At 50.5% G+C, this 10,868-nt stretch overlaps 1 long non-coding RNA gene across 1 annotated transcript; it reads right to left on the bottom strand.

Moving 5' to 3' along the window:
- Positions 1-7,234: 7,234 nt before the first annotated feature.
- LOC118578666 lies at positions 7,235-10,465 on the bottom strand. The gene is made up of 3 exons (XR_004944274.1): positions 9,667-10,465; positions 8,660-8,795; positions 7,235-7,615 (listed from the first exon to the last, which is right to left on the bottom strand). It is a non-coding gene; the product is annotated as an uncharacterized LOC118578666 (long non-coding RNA).
- Between the last annotated feature and the right edge of the window lie 403 nt (positions 10,466-10,868).

The raw sequence follows: 10,868 nt of genomic DNA, 5'->3' as shown, positions 1-10,868 counted from the left end.
GGAACTACCAGGGATTTTCAAGGAGCTACAAGTTCAGCGTGGCTAGAGGGAAGGATGCCAGAAAGAGGAAGGCTGAGTCACTTCCTCATCCTCAGCTGACCAGGGACCCATACCCTCTCCTACACGCTCAAGGGTAAGGAGTTAGCTTGGAGAAAGGCAAAGGGGTGAAGCGAGGACCCAGAAGAGGGGAGCCGCCGCCGACGTACAGCAGGACTACACAGAGAATCAAATAAAAACAGCAAAATCTCAGGGAGAGAGAAAAACTGAGGAGCTGTCTTTGGCTAGAGCCTGGGGCAGGGGTGGGGGGAGAAGGAGGGAGAGGGAGGGGCCTTGGCTAGAAATAGAGACCAAGGGCACAGACCTTATGGGTCTTGCTGAGAGACTTGAGGAGTGCCAATAAAGGATTTTTATATAGAGGAGTGACCCACCCTCAGTTGGAACATGGAAAAAAACTGCCCTACGATGTTCTTGAAGGTCCCTAAAGCTGACCTTAGCACCTCTAAGAACCTCTGAGGAGGGATTGGGGAGGGCAGAATATCTTTGAGGGTTAAGTTCAGTATTCTTGCTCCAAGCAAAAAATAAAACATCACATCACAGAGTGGCCATCATACAGTGGTGATCAGTCAGTGGCCATCACGAACCCCCTTGGGGAGCCCAGTCCTCTTACACAAAGACATTAGTGCCATCACAGGAAGATTGGGAAATGCCTTTGTCAGAGGAGCCAGAGGGAAATCAAGTGACAAGACCAGAGGGGAGGGGGGGCTTGTGGAGAAAGAAGAGAACGCATCTGTGAAAGAAGTATGTGGCCGGGCGGTGGTGGCTCACGCCTGTAATCCCAGCACTCGGGAGGCAGAGGCAGGCGGATCTTTGTGAGTTCAAGGCCAGCCTGGGCTACCAAGCAAGATCCAGGAAAGGCACAAAGCTACACAGAGCCCTGTCTCGAAACCCCCCCAAACACACACACACAAAAAAAAAAAAAAAAGAAAAAAGAAAAAAAAAGAAAGAAAGAAAGAAAGAAAGAAAGAAAGAAAGAAAGGAGTATGTGGTCCCCACACCCAGACACAGCTCACTGCTGGCCCAATGACTCAAGAAGTCTCAGCTCCCAGAACCTGGGCATCTTCTCGTCCCACAGTGGCGGGGTGGTCCACAGAGCTGAAGTGAAATTGCTCTGTCACAGGCAAATCTGTGGTGTGATCAAGGTCAGGGAAAAGACTGATGAATGTATCTGTGAAGCAAGTCCTATGCAAATCTTGAAAGTGGGTCAAAACACTCAGGATCTCATGCATCTCAGGCTCAAATTTTCTGTGTAGCCCCAGATGACTTGGAACTTCTGATCCTCCTGCTTCCACCTCTAGAGTACTGGAGTCTCAGATTACAGGTAGGCACCAGTACACCAGTTCTATGCATTGCTAGGGATCCAATCCAGGAAGAGTCTCATGTATTCTACTAACTGAGCTGCATCCCCAGTCCTATTCTTTTGTTTGTTTGTTTGGTTGGTTTTCGTTTTCATTCTTGTTTGTTTTTCGGAGAGGGTCTTTCCGTGTGGGTCAGACTCGCCTCCAACTCGCCGACAGCCTCCTGCCTTCCAAGCCCTGGGATTCTGGGAGCTTCGTGCATCCTGTCAATCAACCAAGTACACACAGGCAAACAGGTCTGGAAGGCAGGACTCTTGTTCAGAGTGACAAAGTGAGGCGATCCGGCCTACGGAATCCTGCTCCCTCAGCAACTTTAAGTTTGAAGTTGGGGGAGAGGAGAAACGTGTAAAGGGGATGAGGGATAGGTGTGGCTGCCTCTGGGACTTTCCTCATTGAGATCAGAGTACCCGAAATAGCTGCACTGGCTGAACGGCTGAGGCTTGGTCACACCCTCTGCCCCGCCGGCATCAGGGAGCGGTTCACGGCGGCGCTGGTGTGCTCAGCTGTCACTTCCCGTGCCGAGAGGCAGGAGCTATCTGACTCTGTCCCCTGGAGATGCTGGGGCGTTCATGGAAGCCCTCTGCCTTGACACTTCGCCACGCCCGGTCCACTGCCGCTGCTGGGAGCTTAGCGAAGCTGTCCCTCGGCCTCCAATCAGGAAGCAAAGGCTCTTTCCGGCCACGCCCCTGCCCTGTTGTCACACTGGTAGTCCCTGAAGCCATGCTTTGCCTAAAGAGGGTACTGGTGGGACTATAGCTGTGGGCTTCCAAAGGGTGAAAAACGCCGCCATGCGAATTATGCACAGCATAATTGCCCTGGGCTGGAGAAACGGCTCAGGGCTCAAGAGCATGCACTGTTCTTGCAGAGGACCTGAGTCCCATTCCCACCACCCACAACAGGCACACGCATATACTCATAAACATACAACATACGTCATAGTTAAGAATAATGTACAGACGTATGCATAGCTAAGAATAACAAAGACAGGCAGTGGTGGCACTGCCTTTTTCTCAGCACTCCGAAGGCAGAGGCAGGCAGATATCTGAGAGTTCGAAGCCAGCCTGGTCTACAGAGCTAGTTCCAGGACAGTCAGGGCTACAGAGAAACCCTGTCTTGAAAAAGCAAGAAAAGAAAAAGAAGAAAGAAAGAAAGAAGGAAAGATAAACAAACAGAGTCTGGAGAGATGGCTCAGTGGTTAAGAGCACTGGCTGCTTCTTCCAAAGGATCCAGGCTCAATTCCCAGCATACACACACACCCTGTGTTAGCTCATAACTATTTGTAACTCCGGACTTGGGATCTGGTGCCCTCTCCTGGCCACTAAGGGTACCAGACACACATGTGGTACATATACATGCAGGCAAAACACCCATATACATAAAAATAAATAAATACATAAATTAATAGAATAAAAATAAATATAAAACAAATAACAGCCTTTAATCTGAGGATAAACTTGGGAGGCAGAGGCAGGTGAATCTCTGTGTTCAAAGCCAGATTTGGCTTTATAGGGAGCTCCAGGCCAGTCAGGGTTAATTAGTGAGACCCTATCTCAAAAATAAAATGAAAAAGAACTTCCCTAAGAAAAATAAGCAAAGCAAATAGGTTCCCAATTTTATTTCTTCACAGCATAGAGGTTGAGTCCAGGAGCCCCTGTACATGGTAAGTCATCAGCCGCTAAGCTGTACCTCCAGCCACCTTTTTACTTTATTTTGTTTTTGTTTCTTTAAGAGAGGGTCTCAATCTGTAGCTCAGGTAGACCTTGAACTTATGATCCTCTTGCTTCAGCCTCCAAGTTCCTGGGATTACTGACCTCTGAGTGTGTGTAGGTCTATGTGCACAGTGGCCATCAAGCCTCAGGGATTCTGTGTTGCCCCGCTCGCGCCCCCCCCCCCCCCCCACTCCGTCCTGGGATTACAGGCTTCAGGTACCTGACATCACACTGGGCTGTTTATGTGGGTCCTGTGGCTAGCACTCCCCTGGCGGAGTCATCTTCCCAGCTCCTGGCTTTTATTTCTAGTTTATTTTTTTAGATACCAGGTTGCACTCCGTAGCCAGTCTAGCTTCAAACTCTGAATTCTGCTGTCTTAGGCTCCTGAGCACTGGGGATGCTCCAGATCTTTCTCCCAAGAGTGGACACTGGGGACCTATTAGGAAGGACCTTGCAAGTCATCTTCCATGCTTGAGGGTAGCAAGCTAGAGGATGGGAAAACATGTGGGTGGAGAGATGTGGATAGATTAAAAAACTACTAGGACTCAGGTTAAAGGTGGTAGCAGGCACATCCAGCACACTCATGACTCTGGGCTTCATCCCCTGCACTACAAAACAACAATAATAAATAATTAGAAGACGTAGTCTATAGGCTGAATGGTAGATGGGTTATGAGAAGGTGTGGGTAAGTCAGAGAACAGTGACTGTTGCCGGGCACTGGGCATGACTTACGGAGCCCCCTTCAGTCACAAGGAACTGTTCTAGGCGGGCCTTCCAGCATCACAGCTGACTGTCTGCCTTAGGAAAGTTAGTTCTCTCTCTGCACTTTGACATCCTTACCTGTGTAGCTTTGGAGCCTGTCCTGGAGCTTGCTCTATAGACTAGGCTGGCCTCAAAAATCAGAGATCTGCCTGGCTCTGCCTCCCAAGTGCTGAGAATAAAGGTGTGCGCATATATTTGGAGATAGAGGTTTGCTGAGGGGGGGATCGTGACCCACAGGTTGAGAACTTTTGCTGTAAGGATTAATCTGTGGGATGCTTGGTGTGTGGATCTGAAGATAGGTTCTGAGGTTAGAGGCTTGGACTTGGTATTCGGAGCTGGTTGTTGCTGTGGTCCCTATGTCCTCACTGCTCTTCTGTAGAAAAAGAGTGATTTGGTAAAGTAGGGGTCCCTGTCCCTGTCTGCACACAATAACCCCTGCAGAGTCACTTTGTCTGTCTTGTTGTTAATTCCAAAGCCCAAGATGAAAGCTGGGCGGTGGTGGCGCACACCTTTAATCCCAGCACTCAGGAGGCAGAGCCAGGCGGATCTCTGTGAGTTCGAGGCCAGCCTGGTCTACAGAGTGAGATCCAGGACAGGCACAGAGAAACCCTGTCTTGAAAAACAAAAAACAAACAAACAAAAAACCAAGATGAACCCAAGGCCAGTTAGACAACAATCTCTCTAGTATGACTCAGGTACCAGTATATTTGATGCCCCCCAAGTGGTTCCAGGTACAGAGACGTGTGGAGATTGCTGTGAAAGGGAGAAACAAGGCTTTGGAAAGGTCTATGGCCTGGGCTGCGCCAGCTTGGGTGGGAGGTCCCGGGAGAATGACTATGGACTCAACGCCAAGTGAAGACACTCCACTCTTGTTGCAGGTCAGAATCTGGGGTGCAGGATGGGTCAGTGGATAAAGACACTTGCTGCCAAGCCTGATGACCTGAGTTATCTCCATCCCCAGGTCTCACACCATGGACGGAGAGAAGGAACTTCTGTATGAATGACCTCCACAGGAACTAGACAGGGAAGGTTCCAGCAGGGTCCCTGAGCTTGTTAGGTATGTTGGCTTCTCCATGACTGTGGTTTGAGAGGATGAGGTAAGACATGGCCCCGGAAAAGCAAGCTGAATTTATGGAACAAAGGCAGTGAACTTGCCCCAGTTTGGGGGTGTGTGTGTGATTATTTGCATGGCTGGACTGGCATTTCCTTGGTGTTAGTTACAGGGACAAGTCAGTCCTCTAAATAGATCCTGTAAGAATGACTGGGGCCGTGCTTTCTTCTGGGACCATTTGTTGATACAGATAAAGCACCTCTGAGTCCCCATTCCCAACTCCCCCTCATCCCGCCCTCCTCATCCTCTGACAGGGCACTAGATCTTCCGCTTGCAAGGCGGCACTTGCAGTTGGAAACTGGGCGTCTGCTGGGTTTTTTAAGCCAAGTACTTGGGGCTGGGTTTCTCGGTCTGAGTTTCTGAAGTTGGGCACTGAAACCTGGGTACTTGTGGCTAGGTGCTTGGACTTGCTGTCCGGGTGAGCAGACCTGTCCCCTGACTTCTCTGTGGCCGCCACAGCACATGGCTTCACATGAATGACTCTGTCGTCTTGCCTGTCTGGCGATCTTTGGAGATGGCAAGGGCAAGAGAAAGCTCTGCCCAGCCTCCTGACGTGCCTTCCTGGGACCCCTTTCTCTCCTAACCAGGAGGCCTGCGTTTCCTAGTCTCCCACCCCTCCCCCCAGCCATCTGCTTGAAGGAAGTGGTTCCTCAGTTCTTCACCGGAAGCCACAGGCCTCTTCTGCTTCAGCAACCTCCAGCTGCTGCTGGCCCAGGCCCCTTTCCAGGCCGGCCGAGTGACGCCCGGTTCCTAGCATCTCCCTCTAACGCCAGCCAAGAAGCCCGTGTGCCGTGTTCCGCTCTTTTCCTTTAATTCCTTTTGGCTCTGTCTGGGGCATAGGCTGTGGACCTGGACCGCAGTCCCGATGGCAAAGGGTCCTGAATTGTGGGGCTGAGGGCTTGGAAGGGAGCGCAGGAGGAAGGTCCTTCAGAAATCCCGAGGATGATCACTCCAGCGTCCTGGGTGATCTGCAGAGCAGAAGCCGAGTCCATTCGTTTCGGTCTCGGAAGACAGCGCTGGAGACTGCCCCAGGGAAGGCTTTTAGTAATGCGGAGCAGCTCAAGGATAATGAGGGTTGAGGTAGAATCTAGCCCGGGACTATACTGCCACCTGGTGGTCATGGTCGTACACAGCACCACGAAATTGTGGGAGCCTCTGGAGGGGCAGATTGTTGAAAGGTAGTAGAGCCTGGAAGGCCCTTAAAGAGTAAGGGAACTTCTAGACAAAGGGATTTTATGAAAGGTCAGGACTCCTCTAAGTCAGCTGAAATGGTATGCCTGTAGTCCAGCGCCCGAGGAGGCTGACGCAGAATTGTTGAGCCGAGGGGTTCAAGGCCAGCCTGGGCAGCCCAGCAAAGATCTTCACTCAAAAAAAAAAAGGCAAAGGGCTGGATAGATGGCTCAGCAGCTGCTGCTGTCCCAGAACGCAGAAGTCAGAGGTTCCGTTTAGTGACTCACAATGACCTGCAACTCCAGCTCCTCCTTCTTCCGGCCTCCACGGACACACACACACATTTTTTAAATCTTTAAGATAACAAAGATACCACCTCTAAAGTCAGCAATTGGGAAGGACATCCTTGATCTAGCCGATACTCCTCTAGCCCTGTTTGACAGACTGGGAAACAGAGGACCAGAGATGAGCTTGACAGCATCGTACAGCAAGGCTGTCAGAAACTGGGGTCTAATTTTATTTATTTTTTATACTTGGGATTGAGTCCAGTGGAGTCTAATTTGGGGCTCATCTTAAGATGTGGCTCCAGAGGAAAGAACTCCCTCTGCCAGTTTCTAGTCACCCTGTTTGTGACCAAACATGGCATTGCCCAGCACCACCACCACTTCAGTCACCAAAGTTGGCACTACAAGGTGGCTTTTCCCAAAAATAAACTCCACTCCGAGGCATGAGGATCTGAGAAGGCCAGGGGTTACAGAATCTGTGCTTTGGGCTCAGCAGACACTTTAGAACAGGAAGCCCACAGGGCTGGAGAGATGACTCGGTCACAAGAGCTTTGCACACTTCCAGAGGACCCGGTAGGTTCCTAGCACCCATGTCAGGGGTTAACAGCTGCCTGTGTGTGACTTTAGTTCCAGGGGATCCAACACGCCTTTCTGGACTTCACACACACACACACACACACACACACACACACACACACTTAAAAATTTAAATTAAAAAATCTTATTTAAAAAAAAACAAAACAAAACTCCAACCACTTTAGCGGAAGAAACCCACAGGCTTTATTTAAAGAAAAGGGAATTGGGACCCCAAGAATGCAAGTAACTTGTCAGGCCCCAGCACTGCAGCTGGGCAGGGACTCAGCTGTGGGCCTGTTTGAAGACCACTTCCAGGGAGAAGTCTCAAAGCACATAGATGTCACATGACCCTCCTGCTGTGTCGTCATGCTGTCTGGTGCTGTGTGAATGCATTGGCTGAGGTCTGTGAAGACTGACGAGGGTTTGGGTTGGAAAAGAAATGGGGGTGGAAAGGAGGTGAGCAGGAAGGAAGGGGAAGCCTCGTGGATTCATTGTGAGCTGCAAGCAGGCAGGAAGTGGGTCTCTCTTGCTGTGGGGTCCTTAGCACCTGGCACAGTGCCTGGCATAGATTGATTACTCAGTAAATGCCTGTGGGATGGAGGTGAAGAATTAAGTTGCATTCTGGGAGAATACTGTGAGGAGAAGAATGGGCCGGCCATTTTCGGTGTACTTCAGCCTGAGGATTGCTGGGGCCCGGGATTCAGTATACTAGGGACATATACCAGCAACCCTTATACTCAGGAGGCCGAGGGAAGAGGACAGTCACCAGTTTGTAACCAGCCTGGGATACATAGCAAGACCCTGTCTCAAAAACTAAACGATTCTGAGGTTAGAGAGATGCCTCAGAGGTTAAGAGCATTCAGTTCCCAGAATCCAGCTGTCTGTAACTTCAGTTCCAGAGGATCAGACACCCTCTTCTAGCCTACTCAGCCACTAGGCACACACATGGTACGCAGACATACATGCAGATAAAACACACACACACACACACACACACACACACACATAAAATAAAAATAAATAAATCTAGCTGGGTGGTGGTGGTGGTGGTGGCGGTAGCGGCAGCGCACGCCTTTAGTCCCAGCACTCGGGAGGCAGAGGCAGGCGGATCTTTGTGAGTGAGTTCAAGGCCAGCCTGGTCTACAGAGTGAGATCCAGGAAAGGCACAACGCTACACAGAGAAAGCCTGTCTCGGGGAAAAAAAAATTATTCATTGGCCGGGCAGTGGTGGCACACACCTTTAATCCCAGTACTCGGGAGGCAGAGGCAGGAGGATCTCTTGAGTTTGAGACCAGTCTGGTCTACAGAGTAAGTTCCAGGAGTGTCAGGGCTATACAGAGACACCCTGTCTAGAAAAGTATATATATATATTTCAAAGTTAGACTTGTAGGAGCGGAGCTGCCCATCTTTCTTTGATGGTGTCCAAGGGTCCAAGGAAATAAGTGAATAGGGGGCGCTCCAGCATGGAGGGGACCAAATTTGATGTCCATCTTTGGGAGGAAGGAAGAACTCTGAGCACCTAAGAGCAAAACCCGGCTCCGCAGCTAGATTTTCCAGTTCCCAAGCTGTTCCTTGGCTATTTCCTCTATTTCTTACACTCCCTTATTTACTGCGACGGCAGCTGACATTTACCGAGCGTTTGCTGCCTGCCAGGTACCGTGCTCCAGTCTTCCTATGGTGTGCCTCTGCCTCTCTGTACAGCTGCCAGGCATGCTTCTCTGGGGACGAGCCAGTGGTGGCCAACAATTGCCATCTGCAGAGACAGGCCCTGGAACAGAGGCAAGAACAAGCAGGACAGGTAGAAGATATGAGTCGTGAGAGGCGGGGGTAGAGGAGGCCTGAGGGCACCTGGCTTTGAGCCCCTCCTCACCAGTGCTGTCCTAGCTCCAGACATCTTGAAATCCTAGTTCTCGGGAAAGCAGCGTCTACTACTCACAGATAGACCTCTTCCAGGGGTCCAGGTCTTCCCGGCAGAGTTGGCAAGCACTGAACCCACTCGACGGTGTGCCCAACCAAATGAAAACCATAACATGGTTCTTCCTCTTTAGGGTTGGAAACCACGCCACCCCTGCCCTTTTGGTTATTTTTGTGGTAGTTTTTGAGACAGTCTTGATATGTAGTTCAGGCTGGCCTTGAACTCTGGATCCTCCTACCTCGGCCTTCCAAGTACTGAGATTACAGGGGTGCATCACCTGCCTGGATTTGCTGTTACTGTTTGATTTATCAGGTCTTTTTGACCTTCTGCCTTGGTCTGGGCACTGCAATGTCCCTGGACACTCCTCACCAACACAGACAAACATTAAATCCATCCAACACAGCTTGGGCGATGCTTCCCTTCCAATTACCTCTCAAGAGGTCTGTGGGCTCCCTGTGCAAACCTTCTTCTCTGCCCTGGAGCTTTGCAAGGATAGGGAGGCCTTGCCAAGCCTTCACAAAGTAACTTCTTGTGCATGTACACACACACACACACACACACACACACACACACACACACACACACACAGTAGTTTGTATTCTTCATCCAGTGGGGCCACCAAAATGTTTCTTCAGAAACTGGAGACCTGCCTTCTCCACCTCTGCCTAAGCAGAGAGTATGGAGCCAGTCAGTACAAAGTTTGGGTCAGGGCTCAGCTCCTCACCTCCAGGACCCTGGACAGGAGCACTCCAGCTTAACCATAGAGGAAGACAGTGCTGAGGAAGAATTTCAGGGGAGACGACCACTCAGAACCACAAGGGAGAGTTTTCTGTAGGCAGGTGAACTTTAGGACACTCCAGGCAGAGAACAGCTTGTGCTCTGGGCCAGAAACAAAATCAGCTGGTTTTGTTCCAGAACTGTGGTTGACGTGAAGAGAGAATGAGGGTGGGGGCGTGTGGCTGAGGCAGGCCCCAACCAGGTCTTCCCGGGCTGCTCACTGCCTGGGTGATTCACAGGACACAGTGTCTTCTCATCTAGGTCACTGGAGAGAGAGATAGAGTTCTGGGCTGTAGCTCGAAGAGGGAGGGCAAGGATGGAGGAGAGGGTTCTTGGGAGCTTCTGGCTATTTCACTCTCTTGTCACCACCCCCTTTGTTTGCAAAGTGCTTGGAGACAGTGTAGCCCCAGAGGATGCTGCTGCGCAGACACCTGAGACAGGTCTCCGGGGCCCTGAAACAGAGCCTGGGAGTCCAAATATCTGAAAGCCAATGGTCAAATCTAAGCCTCTGAAATCCAGATGGAGAAGTCAAGGCTCAGAGAGGGCTTTCTGTGAAGTGAATCCCATTTCCAAACTCACAGAGATCTACCTGCCTCTGCCTCCCCGGTGCTGGGATTAAAAGCATGTGCCACCATGCCTGGCCTTCCTAATATATGTTATTAGTAATGAATGCTAGTGGCCACTGCTTCTTTGGAGACCCCCCTGTGTGGTGCTAGAGGGTTCACAGCCCTGTGATGTGTGAGAGGTCACCATCTCACAGCACCAGGCTATTTGCAGCCTCTTCCAATCCAGGCCCCAGCCACGGCGCCTCCATCTTCCCTTTCATAATTTTTGTGTGGTTAGTTTGGTTTTTTGCTTTTTATTTTATTTTATTTTTAAGACAATGTCTCACCATGTAGACAAGGCTGGCCTCGAACTCACAGAAACCCACTTGCTTCTGCTTCCAAGTGCTAGCTAGGATTGCAGCCATGGGCTGCTACACCCAGCTAAGCGGAGAAGGGTGATCCCCATTGTCAGATGAGGACATTAAGGCTTGGTGTGAGTTGGCCAATGTCTCCATGAGGCACGAGCCTAAGAGGCTAAAAGCAGGGCTTCTGAAGGATACTGACTGGGTTTGAGTGCTGCCGCTGGTTCTGAGTGGTTTCAAGA

This window comes from Onychomys torridus, chromosome 2 (assembly GCF_903995425.1).
Source record: "Onychomys torridus chromosome 2, mOncTor1.1, whole genome shotgun sequence".
Taxonomy (NCBI): domain Eukaryota; kingdom Metazoa; phylum Chordata; class Mammalia; order Rodentia; family Cricetidae; genus Onychomys; species Onychomys torridus.
The sequence above is the reverse complement of the archived record's forward strand: the minus strand, read 5'-3'. Positions and strand labels throughout refer to the sequence as shown.